Consider the following 14,589-nt stretch of genomic DNA (forward strand, 5'->3'; position numbering starts at 1 on the left):
TTCATCTTCATATACTAGTTAAGTTAAAAATATTTAGTTGATATTTTGGTATCTCTTTAGTTTAGGATGAGTCCATTCATGATCGAAGAGATATGAATGATAATGAAACGTTTTTGTTCTTCACAATTTCCACAGCATGCTTATATGGCAAATGACGACAGAAATTATGGTACTTCCTTGACACCAATCCTTGCTTAGCGACCGTTGTGTACTCCGTGCTTTTTATAATGATAATCCTAGGTTATACTTTTTTTTTTGTTTATTCTAGTTATCTCAGCATTAGTGACTCGGCACTTGAACAATCTGGTAGACGTGATGTCTTTGTTAGCGTTGCCTACTTCTTGTTTAACGTATGAATTAAATTCCGTCCTAGCTTTTCCTGGAAGTTTTTTTGTCGTTTGTTTTCCTCATAAAAACACAAAAGGAAATAATAGAGGAGGAAAAAAAAAAAAACTCGGATTTATCACAGACAAATATATACTAAGTGAAAATTTTTTTTTTTCCATATAAAGGAATTGACGAACTTTTTGGTGCAATTTCGAATCGTAGTGAAAAGCCTCTTTGATTCTTGTATCTGGGTCTAAATAGCATTTATTTTATTATTCTTAATATGTTTACTATTCTTGAAATATTAATATACTTTTATTTAAAATACGTTAATTAATAAAATAATTTTGAAGAAATAAGGTAAATCTGTCTTACTTGATAATAAGAAATTGGATATGAATAAACTAAACGTCCGTTTTTGAGAGATGTAGAACTACGACAAGTTCGATGGCAATCATGCTATGGTTTTGACTATTCGAGGTTGAGTGCTCATTTTTCACGTCTAAATGCTTGGAATAGTTTATTTAATGGTGAATACCATTAGACATTTGAATAATTTAATCATTAAAACCACCTGAAATACGGGATTATAGTCAGTTTGGGTTTTTGTTGCGGCGGTTGAAAAAGGTCTTGAAAGTCGATTATGGGCCAATAAATGGTTAATAAACAAATATCAATCAAAAAGGTATTTGACATTTTAGTACAATTTTTTTTTTTTAATGAATTGTTTGTGTATTATTAATATATACATTTTGAACATAAATGTTCCGATAAAAATGACCTAGTAAGAAGATAAAAATTGCAAAAAAAAACTTCCATGAGTTATATATGTGAAAGTATAATTTAATATGACTGGGGTAAAGAGAATCATATTTGAAATTGGCCAATGAATTTCCAAAACAGAAAACATAAAATGATGCCTTCAAGAAAGAAAATAACGTAAAACTAATTTTTTAATAATTCATTACATTTTTTAGTATCTAGCACAAGACATAAATGATACCCAATGATATTAAAAATAAATCTTATAAATTAATTCAGAGGAGTCGTGCAAGCAATAGTATCTATAAATTAGTTGACTATCGAAATATTGTCAATTTTATTGATCCCTTATGGGCCCAACTGATATGGTTCATAATATTTTATAGCGAAATACATGCAATATAATTACCCAGCATTAGCTTATAATAATAATACGCCACAACCTCGCAGAAGCCTATCATCAATGCCGGCAAGGACGACGAGATAGTTTAAGTAAGGACACGAGTCGTGGATCTTGTTCATTTTATTCAAAACTTGAAAGTTATTATATTTTCAAAAAACCTCATTATTTAAATAGCTTAATGCATATACACTGGTATTTCGAAAACATGGATTTTTTTTTAAAATAACGTATAAGAAAAACATAGAAATACTATAAAGGAATATGTAGGTCCCTAACTCTAGGAGGGATTTAACTAAAGGTTAATTTTTAACATAAGCGAGCCCTCACCTGTTCCAGAAGCGACAGATGATACCCGACGACCGCGGCACACTGACTGGAAGATATTATCACGAACCGGTGGAAGGTTTGACTGGCTCACCTCACTTGTGGTTGTCAAGGTCGCAATCACCTTATTTTTCAACCTATTTCACAATATTACCTTAATCCTAAGTCTATTTTTAGAATGTCATTGACGTAGGCCTTAACTCGAATTTGACAAAATAACAAAACGTTCTTTTCGATGTTGGGGTTTGTTCCTTTCTGGAGAAGATTTGTTCAAATGGCACTGCTCTTGAACAGAGATAACAAAATAAAAGTACTCTTTTACTTATCATAAAATATTCAAATGATAAATCGAACTGGGCCATATTCTTTTTATGTTGTACATCATCAACAAGCATTAAACATTTTCTTACTAATAATAAGGGTTACAGCATCACTGGGAATCACTCACAACTGGTTTGAGTTGTGAGTCAACCAATCGTCTTTTTGCCCTTGGAGTTGTGGCATATATCCCAACTCCACTTTCAGAGAAATTCACTCTATTCCATAAAATAAAATTAAATGTTATCGTCCTTATGAACTAAGATTATCCATATGGCTTTTTAAATTTCATAATAATGCTTGTTTCGAAAAGAACAATTATATTTTAAAGAAATCAAACGTTATTAAGCAATTGAATAAGTATCACTACATTAAAAAATAAAAATTCTTTTTAAATAAATAATAACATAAATTGAAATTTACTATGGTTTTTACAATGCAGTTTGGCAGGGATATCTTGAGGAAGAGAGAAGGATAAGAGGAAGGGAGTGTTACTCACTCAAATATTTTTAAAATCCCAAAAGTTGGGAAATTTGAGAATCTACTTTAAACTGCTAAAATTGTAGCAAAACATTATTCAAAGATGTTATTCTCAAAATTGCTTAAAAACGCTATTTAGATAGGTCAAGTTTTCAGAAATGTTTAGAAAACAGCAAATGTCAAGGGAAAATCCTCATATCAACGGTAATTTGGGAAAACCGGTAAAATTGTGGAAAATTTTAGATTCAGCCCTCCATCTCCAATAATAAAACCGCCATTACAATAATTACTTAAATATGATTAAAGAGATTATTGTGGCATGAAAATGAGAAACTACCCATTTGCAGCACAATAATGGTCATTGTTCATTGTCTAAAGGTCGTGGAGTCGTCTTCTTTTCTCACGCCCATGAAGATTACCAGTACAGATAAGAATGAGCAGATAATAAGATATACCTTAAATGCGTTTTACGTATACATTTGTTTTAATTATAAGTTTATAAAAGATTTAAAATCTTAAAATATTTCATAAAAAAGGACTTATTCGTTAAAGATTTATCAATATAAATTTGCATGAATAAACGATAAAGATATTATAGCATTAAATTAATTAGATTCGTAATAAATTACCATCGTAAAAATCCTTTGCGTTTTGATGATGTAAACTAGGGCATTACCTCATCTACGACTGTCACGAAAATTCTTCGACGAATTTTCAGTATTGATAACGATAGAGAGGAATAACAAAATGGAAATCCCTACCAGTACAACCTATGGAGGGTCAGCGGTTCAGTACTTTGTTAGGGAGTACTTTGAACAACGTATTGCAACGGAGGTGATAAGTCCATATATTTCCCTAATAAAGGGTACCCACATAGCGGTATAAATATGAATTTCTTATGCTGCAAGACAGATTTGTTGACGCCGACTTCATTTATACTGACGGCTTTAGGAACTCATTAGGTGTTGGTGGCTCGATTGTGTACAATGATCGACAATATTCTCTCCTATATAACCTATTCTCTCTGTCGCCGGTATGTTGTAGCTATACTGCTGAAATGGTTGCAATCTACAAGAACTTAAATGTTTTTCATCCCACAAAAAAAAAATACAGGTCATCTGTACAGATTCATTATCAGCCCTACTCAGTTTAAAAAATATTTTATCAACAAATCCGCTTAATCAAAAGATGAATTAATCATTAAAGTCTGCCAAAAGAAACGGTATTTCTGTGTTCTTCGCTTGGGTCTCTGGGCACTGCGGAATAGCCGGTAAAGAACTTGCTGAGAGGTAGCAAAGGTCGCGATTCCATATCGCGGAGTGTCTGTCGATAAAATTGAAATGGCATCAAACGTGGGCAAATTTTACTGACAAGAAATTACGAGAAATTATAAGTGATACTTCCACTTGGATATCATCTACTAGAAATGTGTGCAGAGAGGAGGTGATTTTGACGCTTCTTCGAATAGGTCATAAGCGCCTGACCCACGATTACCTTATGGCCTGCGATTCTCCACCTGACTTGCGGAACGCGACTTACTGTAAATCATATCTTAACCGAATGTCAAGCATGCGACTCTATCAAATCTTTGTATGAATTGCCAGCACATCTCCAATTAATTTTGTGGGATAACAGACATAAAATAAAATTTTACCGCAAGTTCCCATTTGTCAATAGTTATACATTTAACTTTGAAAATGAAGACAAAATTCGGAAATTAAGGCAATAATGACCCTGAATTTGTTGATGCCTTAAAATAATAATATTAAAAAAAAAAAATGACTCCCAAACCCAGAGGGTTGTCTAACGCCCACAGTAATAGAATAAATGACTACCTGCCACAGCCGGATTCGAACGTGGGTCCTTGTATTGAGGAGAGGAGAATGACAGCAAATAATTAATAATAAAATCAAGAGGTCTGTTCCAATTAACAGTTCTGACTGCCCAGAACCGTACGGAACCCGCACCAGTACTGGTTTTTGGAGGGGAAAACCTACGCATGCTCCCTAATTCTGGAGAGGCAGAAGTGGTTGTTGGATCAGATCTAATGATAAGATAAAGATCGTATCAGGGATAAAGTGAAATGACTTCAATATGCAGGGCAGGTCGCGAAACTGAATTCCGATTGTAATTATTTTGCAATTCAATATTTACCCGTTTTCTCCCACTATTAACTGATAATAGTTGATAATATGACAAACCTATGAATAGAAATCGACAACTCACGGTATTTCATGAATACCTATGACATAAGACAGCAAGTCATGAGGATGTAATCGGGCTACTTGTATGATTCATCTCTCTCGCCGCCGTTTCAATGAACACTGCCTACACTTTCAGCATACTACTACACCAGTTTTAATTGGAATTGTATTTCACACAATGAATGAATTGTTTTGTTTACGTCAAACGAGGAGAGGATACTCACGTGATAATACCGATTTCAATGAAACTGTTTGTTTTTTTTTAATACTAGCTCAAAAAATATTAGATTAGACATGTGTCCGTTGAGTGTATGCGCTCTAGGAGTCGAGAAAAAAGTAAATTACATAATTTGATCAATTTTTTATATTATTTTTTTTTCTACAGTATTTAATGGTTATTATATACACCAGTAGTGGCCAAAAAGTCGATCGTGATCGTTAAATAATTTTCTAAAGTTTGTTTTGCCGTTTTTGTGGCTGTTTATGTCTCATTGTCATATTAAATCATGTCATACATAAAATATTAAACAGTAGATTTGGCATTCAGGTTTTACTTGAAAGTGGTTTTAGTCATATGAAGATTCCAATTTTTTTATACCTTGAGATCCGATTTTTTTTTTTTCATTTGAAAATCAATCTTGGGAAGATTTTTTTTTTTTTCAAATAATTATATTAAATTTCTCATGATCAGAGAGTTTAATTAAAGTATGAAATATATTGTAGTTGTGAACCCTTTGTATTAGACCCAATAAACAATGCTATCTCCCTCTTCCGAAAGCAATGAATGTTAATTCCTGATCGACAATTATGCCTCCTCTAGGTATACAATGATACATTATTCAACTAATCCTGTTTCAGGCCGAGGACCCGCTCCATTGGGGCTGTTATAGGCTGGGATATTGCGCCTAGAGTAGAGACCTGAACTGGTTATAGGATCAATGTATTAAATTATCTTCAAGACAATTAATTAATGAGGATATAAACTCAGAAAAAGATATAAAAATTATTGTAAGGAAATTATACTCAAATGTCAGTAAATAATAGAAAAGTAAAAAAAAAAAAGATAAGATCACGAAAATACTGAGAAAGTACATCTCACGTCAGCAGATATATTGCATCACTCCAAATACTGATGGTTTGACATGTACTTGAGCACATTTCATATCATGTGTACTTCATTCTGTATATGTTGAACTGTCTTGGATTGATGTACATTTGGTATATTTGGTTAGTGGATTTCTAGACTGTTAATGAGATTTGCAATCTTCTGGTATGCATTTGCTTAGGCTATTTTATCTCATTTTATTCAGTCCTGATGAGGCTAGAATTAGCTGGTGAGCCATTTACTGTTATGTGAGAAACATTGTAATTTTTAAATGTATTTGGAAAATTATTTATAAACAAGTGATTTTAAAAATCATCTAAAATTAATAAATTGGATTTGTCGGTTTAGAACAAATTCTACTGTAGAAGCCTAATTAGAAACCTAAGTGTAACGATATATATATTTATAGTTTTTTTTTTTAAAGTCTGTTGCTAATTGCAATATTTTATGAAATACCAAAAGGTAATTTTTATAAATACCTATAAAATTTGTAAATGATAATAAAAATTTAAATGACTATTTATGATTTTTTGAACACTTTCAGTCTTTTGTCCTATTCCGCATATTTCACTACGTCTAGATCTTTAAGAAAAGGGATTAAATTCAAAATCTTTGTTATTAAAAAGCTAGTGTTGCTATGTCTTGCTAGTGTTGTCATTGCCTCATTTTTAAAAATTCAAATATTGAATTTTGCATTAAATTGTTTCTCGAGAACTCTGTAAAAGAACCTGTAGGTAGTGAAGAAATCATTCATTTTAAATGAAGTCAAAATCAGTGAAATTTCATCATGAAAATTGCGTTAAAAAGGCAACGAGGCTTAAAAAAAAATAACTTTAAGCACGGTTTCTTTTGAGCTAAACATCAAGCTATATTATCTCATATTATTATGATTAATATTTTTTTTTGCCTTTGGTATTTAAAAACCTTTTATATTGAAAATTTAACATAATTAGTCACTTTAAAGAAATTTGCTGAAATAAGTATTGGAATATTGAAGATAAAAATCCTACCCTTTATTATTGGTATAATATAACAATTATATTACTTAAACACGTAGGTATATAAATAAAAAAATTTCAATATCAGCGTATTTGACTAAATAATAACTTAATTTATATAATAATTTATTTTAATTTGAATATTTAGTGTCTATTATGTTTTGGGAATATGAAATAAGAAATAGAAGATAGTTGAGAATGCCTATTACAAGCTAGATTTTGGGTTCAATATTTGTTAAGACGTACTGTTTCTAAGCCATAAAAGGAGGTGATGACATCACACACATTTTGGTCACCATTTAAATTCTTCCTCAAGATTTACCTGGTTAGTGTTATTTCAGGTTAACTAACTAATAAGAAAAGAAAATATTCTGGTCAGTATGATAATGATTTGGGTTTACTCCCGTGTAGCTTGTTTAAATTATTTGTAATAATTTCAATCATTTAACTATTTCATCGTAGAGCCCACACTAGCATGAAGGAAGCAAGTAAAAAAAAAAAAGTGGCCTTCATGCATAATTATACCATTTCATCCGGAAATAACAGCTCATTCGCTGTTATATCAGTTATAGATGCACCACACCATAATTAATACATAGGCTAAAACAATAAATAATTATAAAATAAGAATCCTGTAAGTTTTTTTATTGTGTGAATTACTGGAGGTTCATTTAATAGGTTGATCATAAACGTAGTTTAAACAATCTTATCCGTACGTCGTGCTGTAAAATAAGACTACTTGAAAAAGTTTGTCATGATCAACCGATCTGCATTTTTTGATTTCGGTGATCGTTTCCAATATTTCTGCCCTGTAATACCAGACTCCAGATGATTTTTATGTGTGAAGTGTTTTATGTTAAAGTACCACTTGAGATGTTGTTGCTAAATGGCTTGTTTCAAAATCCACATTTGAACAACTAATTTCCCTGTTATAAAAAAAAGGCGTGAAACTTTGTGAAAAATCATTCCACACTTGATCCTTCATTAGGGAACTGATTCTGTAATATTATGTTGTATTATATTGCTTTAAGACCAAGACTAAATTCAGGTAATTTTGACAACGAATTTTTTGAAAAACTGTTTTTGTTAAATACAGTTTTTGGTTTTATTATAAAATAATTACTTTTCTCATTACTGGAGTTAGAGAAGTTTTGTATTCACATAGCAAATTTAAAAAAACAAAACTACTTTCTCAGAATAAAAAATAAGACATCAAGATATACAAATTTGGTTCCCTGTCTGACTGTTAGATCGATTTTATAGATTTCGTCAACTAATCTCGCGGATTTAGAAACATGAAAAGTCCGATTTGTTCCAAATAAGAAATGATGTTGGGGATTGTAAAATTTCATCAGATTTTATCAACTACTTTCGCTTATACTTCGCTCGAAACACTTCAAGAACGGTTTGTCCCGTAGTTAGATTTTATTCTGGAACAACTAACCATAAACCTTAAAAGATATGTAATTGCCTTCTTTAATAGAAATCACAAGAAAAAGCATAATTTTGAGAACAAGCAATTAGGAGGATACATATGTGTGTGTGTGTGTGTGTAAAAACACAAGACAAAAGAGACCTAAGTACTTAACAGACTTTTTTTTCCACCTTATATATTGGAAATAATTAATCAACTTTTGGGCTTCGGGTGTCATTTCTGACTCTGTCTTCCGTATTATATTTCATGACTCAGGAGTACTCCGTACCCCCACTAGACTAACGCTAGAATTCTCGCATGCCAGAAATCCATAGAATGTAAAAGAGAAATACTTAAAGTATTGGTAATGCAGTGGATTCCAGCCCATGCGGTATACCTGCGAATGAGGAGGCGGATCGACTTGCACGGTTAGGGGCTAGCCAACCACAGCCGCTTCTCCCTATCACCATGGACATGGCGAAAGAAATGGCCTGAAGCGCCATCACTGGAAGAGCAGAGGAAAGGAGTAGAGGAGAATGTGGGGGCAAGAACTGGGCGGCATTGCTAGATCCTAAGAGGCGCCCTCCATTGACTTTACCAAGAGCGGTGTCAGTGAAATGCTTCAGTTTGGCCACTGGACATGACTATTTGCGGCACCACCTGAAGAGAATAGGAGTGACTGAATCTTCGGACTACGTCCTGTGTGGAGTTGGTGAGATGACTGGCGATCACATATTTGCATGTGCGGCAACGGCGGACTTGACTACAGACGGGAGTTACATCGGCAGAGCTAAACTTTACTGGGCTGTACGAAACAAAATGGCAGATATACCTCCTTTGGCATAGTAAAAAAAAAAAAAAAAATTATATTGGAAATCTTTTTATGTCCAAAGTTTTGATATTTAAAAAGAAGTAAAGATTAAATATATACCTTTCATGGTATTTCAATTAGTTTGAAGTTGACAGTTATGCTAAAACGCACTAAAAAAGGAAAGGTACGTAGGGTCACCTAATGAAACAATATTTTGTGACACTACGTCGAAAAATATTAAACATATGTCCGAGGGTTCTTACTAATGCGCCCTAGGAGCTGAGAAATTTGTTTTCATATTATTAGAAATTGTTTGTTATCACATTTCACCTTTGCTCTGTATGTATTTAATGAATATTATATACGAGTCGATTTATTTTTTTTTTTTTGAGCATAAGATTATTCAAGTAAAAATTCCGTACCGAAGTTGTACAACTAAAGATAAAAAAATTATATGGAAGTGAAGTGATTTCTTGACCCGAAATGAAACGGAAGTATTAGGGAGTGAGAGGGAGAGGGCTACGCTAGTCAATTCTAATAGGAAAATTTTATTTTGTAATAGGAGTTTACAGTCGTTTAACAATCCCGGGAGTACTGATCTGACTTGAGTGAAATTCTGTAACCTCATTATCTCTTATTACATTATAAACATTTTTCTGGTAGAATTTACTTAGGAAATGGCTGTTCTATTCCCAATTATTGAGGAGCTAATATTTTCTGCCTTAAGCTGTGAGAGGGAATGCATGATCTTTATTAATAAAATTCTAATAAATTATTTAATTTCCAGAAGGTTCAATTCTGTTGGCTAGTCCAACGACTGCTACAATTTTTTTTTATAGTAATAAGTGAGTTCAAGTGTGTAAAAAATTACAAACCCCCAAAAGTCGCTTTTAGTAAAGTATACAAAAAAATTGTTTGTTAAGGGAAAAATTTAGGTTCGGTTTAGCGCATTTTAAAACCATTAAATACGAATTTTCAGATAAATAAAAAAGTATAAATTTTTAGGCTTATTTTTGGAGGATATTTTTTTCCACCTACGTCCCCCATTCACGAAATAAATTCATAACTCCTCACAATGTTATCCAAATCCAATGTGATTATAACGGTTAGAAAGCTAACTTCTTTCGACCCATATGAACATACTTTAGATAGTATACCTTTTTGTGGGAGAAACAGCAGTTTCAAATCGAGCATATGTTCTCAAACTTTTTTTCTAATTTGTTTACAAGGGTCTTATTCTTACCTTTTCGTACCGTTTTGAGTATTCTATAGTTTCTATAGTTTCGTATAGATTAGAAGTGTCGTGTTCAAGTTATTACAGTTTTTGTAATTTTCAATAACGCAAAAACCAAATCTTACTTTTTTCTAAACGAAATTTTATTGGTATACTTTACTGGAAGTTATTTTTATTGTTTGTATTTTCTTACACACTTAAACTCATTTAATACGATAAATAATATTCTGTTCTTATTATGTACAAAAAAAAAAAAAAACCGATTGGTAATAACTACTAAATACATGCACAGCAAAGGCGGTATGCAATAATATAAACATTTATAAAAATATGAAAAATATTTTTTTCTCGGATCCTCGTGTCTAATCTTTTTCGACGTAATATCACAAAAAAAAGTTTTAGAGAAATCGGTGATCCCACGTGCTTAACTTTTCCCCTTAAGTCTAACATAAACTGTTCGATTTACTAGATGTATAAAATTAAGACAGCATCACAATGACACCTCCAATACTTATTCATACAATAATTTATCAATACCATAGTCAGTACCGTCTTTACCCAAGTGGGGCCCCCCAATATTAGAAGATTTTGGGTTATTAACAAAAATAAATAACATGAGTGTTAAAATTATTATTTTATATAATATATAAGAGGTTACCAACACCAACCTCTATGTAAAAGGTTACAAACTTTTAAAAAAGAAAGTTAAGCATACACCAGATCGATCATAGAAGTTAAAAGGCTTAAATCAATGGTACTCTACAACCTATAAGCACTGATCATAGTTGGTGTAAAATTTAAAATTGGACTTACCGTGGTTTGGTATGATAGGCCTCATTTGTGCGATGATTAGACCATTTTGAAGTTTGTTACATTCATTGTGACGTTGAAATATGACGGAATCGATTTGTAGTTATCTAATGCCGTAATATCACTGGTTACAGTCACCTGATAACAGTTGACTGATTTCCATTTCAGTGAAACGATTAAAACAGTTTTTAATAATTATTCCATTATTATCAACATCAAATAATTGGTTTTAATTAATTAATATATAAATTAATTTAGTTTCTAAAATTAATTACATAGCGGTTATGATTGCCTACCACACTATATTCCAGGTCCTTGGCAGTTAAATCAAATTATAAATGAATCAATAAATTAAAATATTTTAAAATTTATGGTATTTTATTTTTAATAAATATTTCTGACCAGAACCACACGAGTCGATGTTTAAAATATATTATCCATAAATTCCTTTTGAAATCATTATGTTATGTAATGTTATACTAATGTAATTAACTGTTGTTGGTTGATTCTTCATATATAATTCGCAATTATTGATTTCCATACACAACGGTACACTTAATTGATAACTAATTACCAATATTACAAGATGTATTTGGGTAATTGAGTAATATATATTAATCAAAATGTAAACTTAATGACTGATACATTTAGCTCCACTTCACAATTATTATAATCATTGGTCGCAATAATGTGAATGGATACAAAACAAGGATTACATAAATGATTATAATTTGTTAACAATTAAATAAGTGAAAAGATAATGAATGATTTTTCAAATTTTGTTAATCTCTGAAGGTTCCTTTCCTTCCACCGATTATTTGATTCTAATAAAAATATAAAAACACAAAGCATGTAATAGTAAGATAAATAAATATATCGTTAATATAACAATACATTAAAGAAAAAAAATATATACAAAGATAAAACTTAAGCTAAATGAAATAACTAAAATAAAAAGATATAATAATTTTATGAGTATATTAAACTAGTGCGGAGTCCTTTTACTTATCTAAGTCCGTTTAACGAGGAACATAAATTAATATAAGTCCTAGGAAGTTCCTTTAGGGTTTTATTCTCCCTCTCCCTCTCTATCTTCATCTTTCCCCTTTCTCTACACAAAATATTAATTTATTTAATCTTTCATTTATTATTTACTTACCCCTCCTATTTTCAAAGATATTGTTAAAATTATTAAAGCTTTAATCATAAATTTTCTACTGATATAACTTATGGGACATAGAGTGAGGCTCTATGGCAGCGATCCCAAAAATTTTACGCCGCGGTAACCTTGTTTGGATAAAATAAATTCTCGGCACACTTGTCGGGCTAAGCTATCTTACGACACCCTTGTTTAACTAAGATAATTAATAATGTGATAATATTATTATTAATTATATATAATAAGAAATCTCATATCTTGCCATTACCATTTAAAAAAAACAAGTTATAACAATTATATTATGTGAAAAAATAAATTTTTAGTTTTTAAATAAATCTTCTACAGGAAAATTAAAAAAAAATGAAAAAGAAATTTGAAAATGAACATTATTAGTATAAAAATAATCAAAAGTTACATAATAAGTGGGCACCCTTGTTGAGCTAAAAAGAAATGTGCGGTAAAATTATCCTTAGAGCTGTTGTATATGTAGGAAAAGAAGATAAACAGTGTAATGTAAATGTTGGAATGACTGTATAATTATTATTATTATATTATATTTGATTTATTTTTTGTGTAATATTTTGAGAAGTTGGCTTTCACAGAGGAATTTTCTTTTATCCCGAAGTTAGTTTCACAATTTTTCTGATCTGTATACCTCTCGTCTGTTTTAGCGCTAATGACTGTCCCATATATGTGGACATACTTGTCAACTTATAAAAAAAAAAACTTAATTATGTTGTTTTGTTTTTAAAGTCATTTTGTTCCTCAAGGTAGTATCCTTGGTCCCATCCTCTACACCGTCTATTCAGCTGATATTCCAACCAATCCTAACACTATCCTCACCACGTATGCCGATGACACATGTGTGCTCGCTGTTAATAATAACCCATTAATCGTATCCCAAAATCTCCAATCCCATATCACAACCCTCGAAGAACGGTGTCGTAATTGGAGGATTAAGATCAATTCCAACAAATCCCATCAAATCACCTTTACCCTTCGTCCTAAACCTACTGACTGCCCTACAGTTTCATTTAATGATGTTACTCTTACCCCTGTCGAACAGATCCGCAACCTTGGACTACATTTGGACAAACGATTAACCAGGAATCCTCACACAAGACTGAAAAGACAAGAAAATGCACGTCGATTTCGACCACTTACTAGACATACGGTCTAAACTTCCAACACATTACAAAAGACTGATCTACATGACTATAATAAGGCCAATCTGGACATTTGGAGTTGAGCTTTGAGACTCCACTAAACCTTCGAATTCCTGTCGTATTCAATCCTTCCAATCCAAAATCCTTCGTAAAATTCTCAATGCTCCTTACTTTGTTACAAATAAAATCATACATAAAGACCTTAATGTTCCCTATGTAACCGATCTAGCCCGAACCAGATATTACTCCTTCCATTATAAACTCTCAAACCCCCTAGTTTCTAATCTTGCATCCTCTTCCATTCCTGACAATCATCCGAGGCACCTGAAAAGAAGATGGCCACGAGACCAGCTAATGTAAAATGTTATTAGAGTGCTACCAATGAGTAGTTTCTCTACACGCCTGTAACACTCCAATTTAATTTAGATCAGATTTACTAAATGTATTATAATGTACAGTTGTAAATAGCAATGAATAAATAAAATAAAAAGTCATTTTGACTAAGTTCACTGAAAATCTAAAATAATGATAAAACTATATTTGTAGATTTGAATGAGGTTAGGACTGTGATCTAGAATAAAAAAAAAATAGTTTTCTACTATTTATTGATTGCTGGTGTTTCGAATGTAGGTTTTCATCGAGCCTAAAATAAAAAACACAAAGAAGGCAAATTTATGAGTAAAAGAGTGACAATTTATGGGTAAAATAGATGTAAAGGTGGAAGTATAAAACGATTTCTATATAAATAAATTATTTAATTATTAATCAAAATTATATAGTTTTTATATTTGTATTTTTATAGTTTTTTTTAAATATCACTTTTGCTCTTATATCAACTTTACCTTCTTTGTATCTTTTTATTTCAGCCCTAATGAAAACCTACATTCTGGATAGAAACGTCGGCAATCAAAAAAATAATTGAAAACTATTTATGTTCTTGACTTAAACATCTCTGAACATCTTCAAATTCACATAATGCGAACATAATATATATGAATGATTGATCGCGTTTATATAAAATATTAGATGATTTCAATGATGAGGAATGATTCGCTATTGCTAGAATTAGGGATG

The sequence above is a fragment of the Halyomorpha halys genome, unplaced genomic scaffold (assembly GCF_000696795.3).
Source record: "Halyomorpha halys isolate HHAL.00 unplaced genomic scaffold, Hhal_1.1 Scaffold448.1, whole genome shotgun sequence".
NCBI lineage: Eukaryota > Metazoa > Arthropoda > Insecta > Hemiptera > Pentatomidae > Halyomorpha > Halyomorpha halys.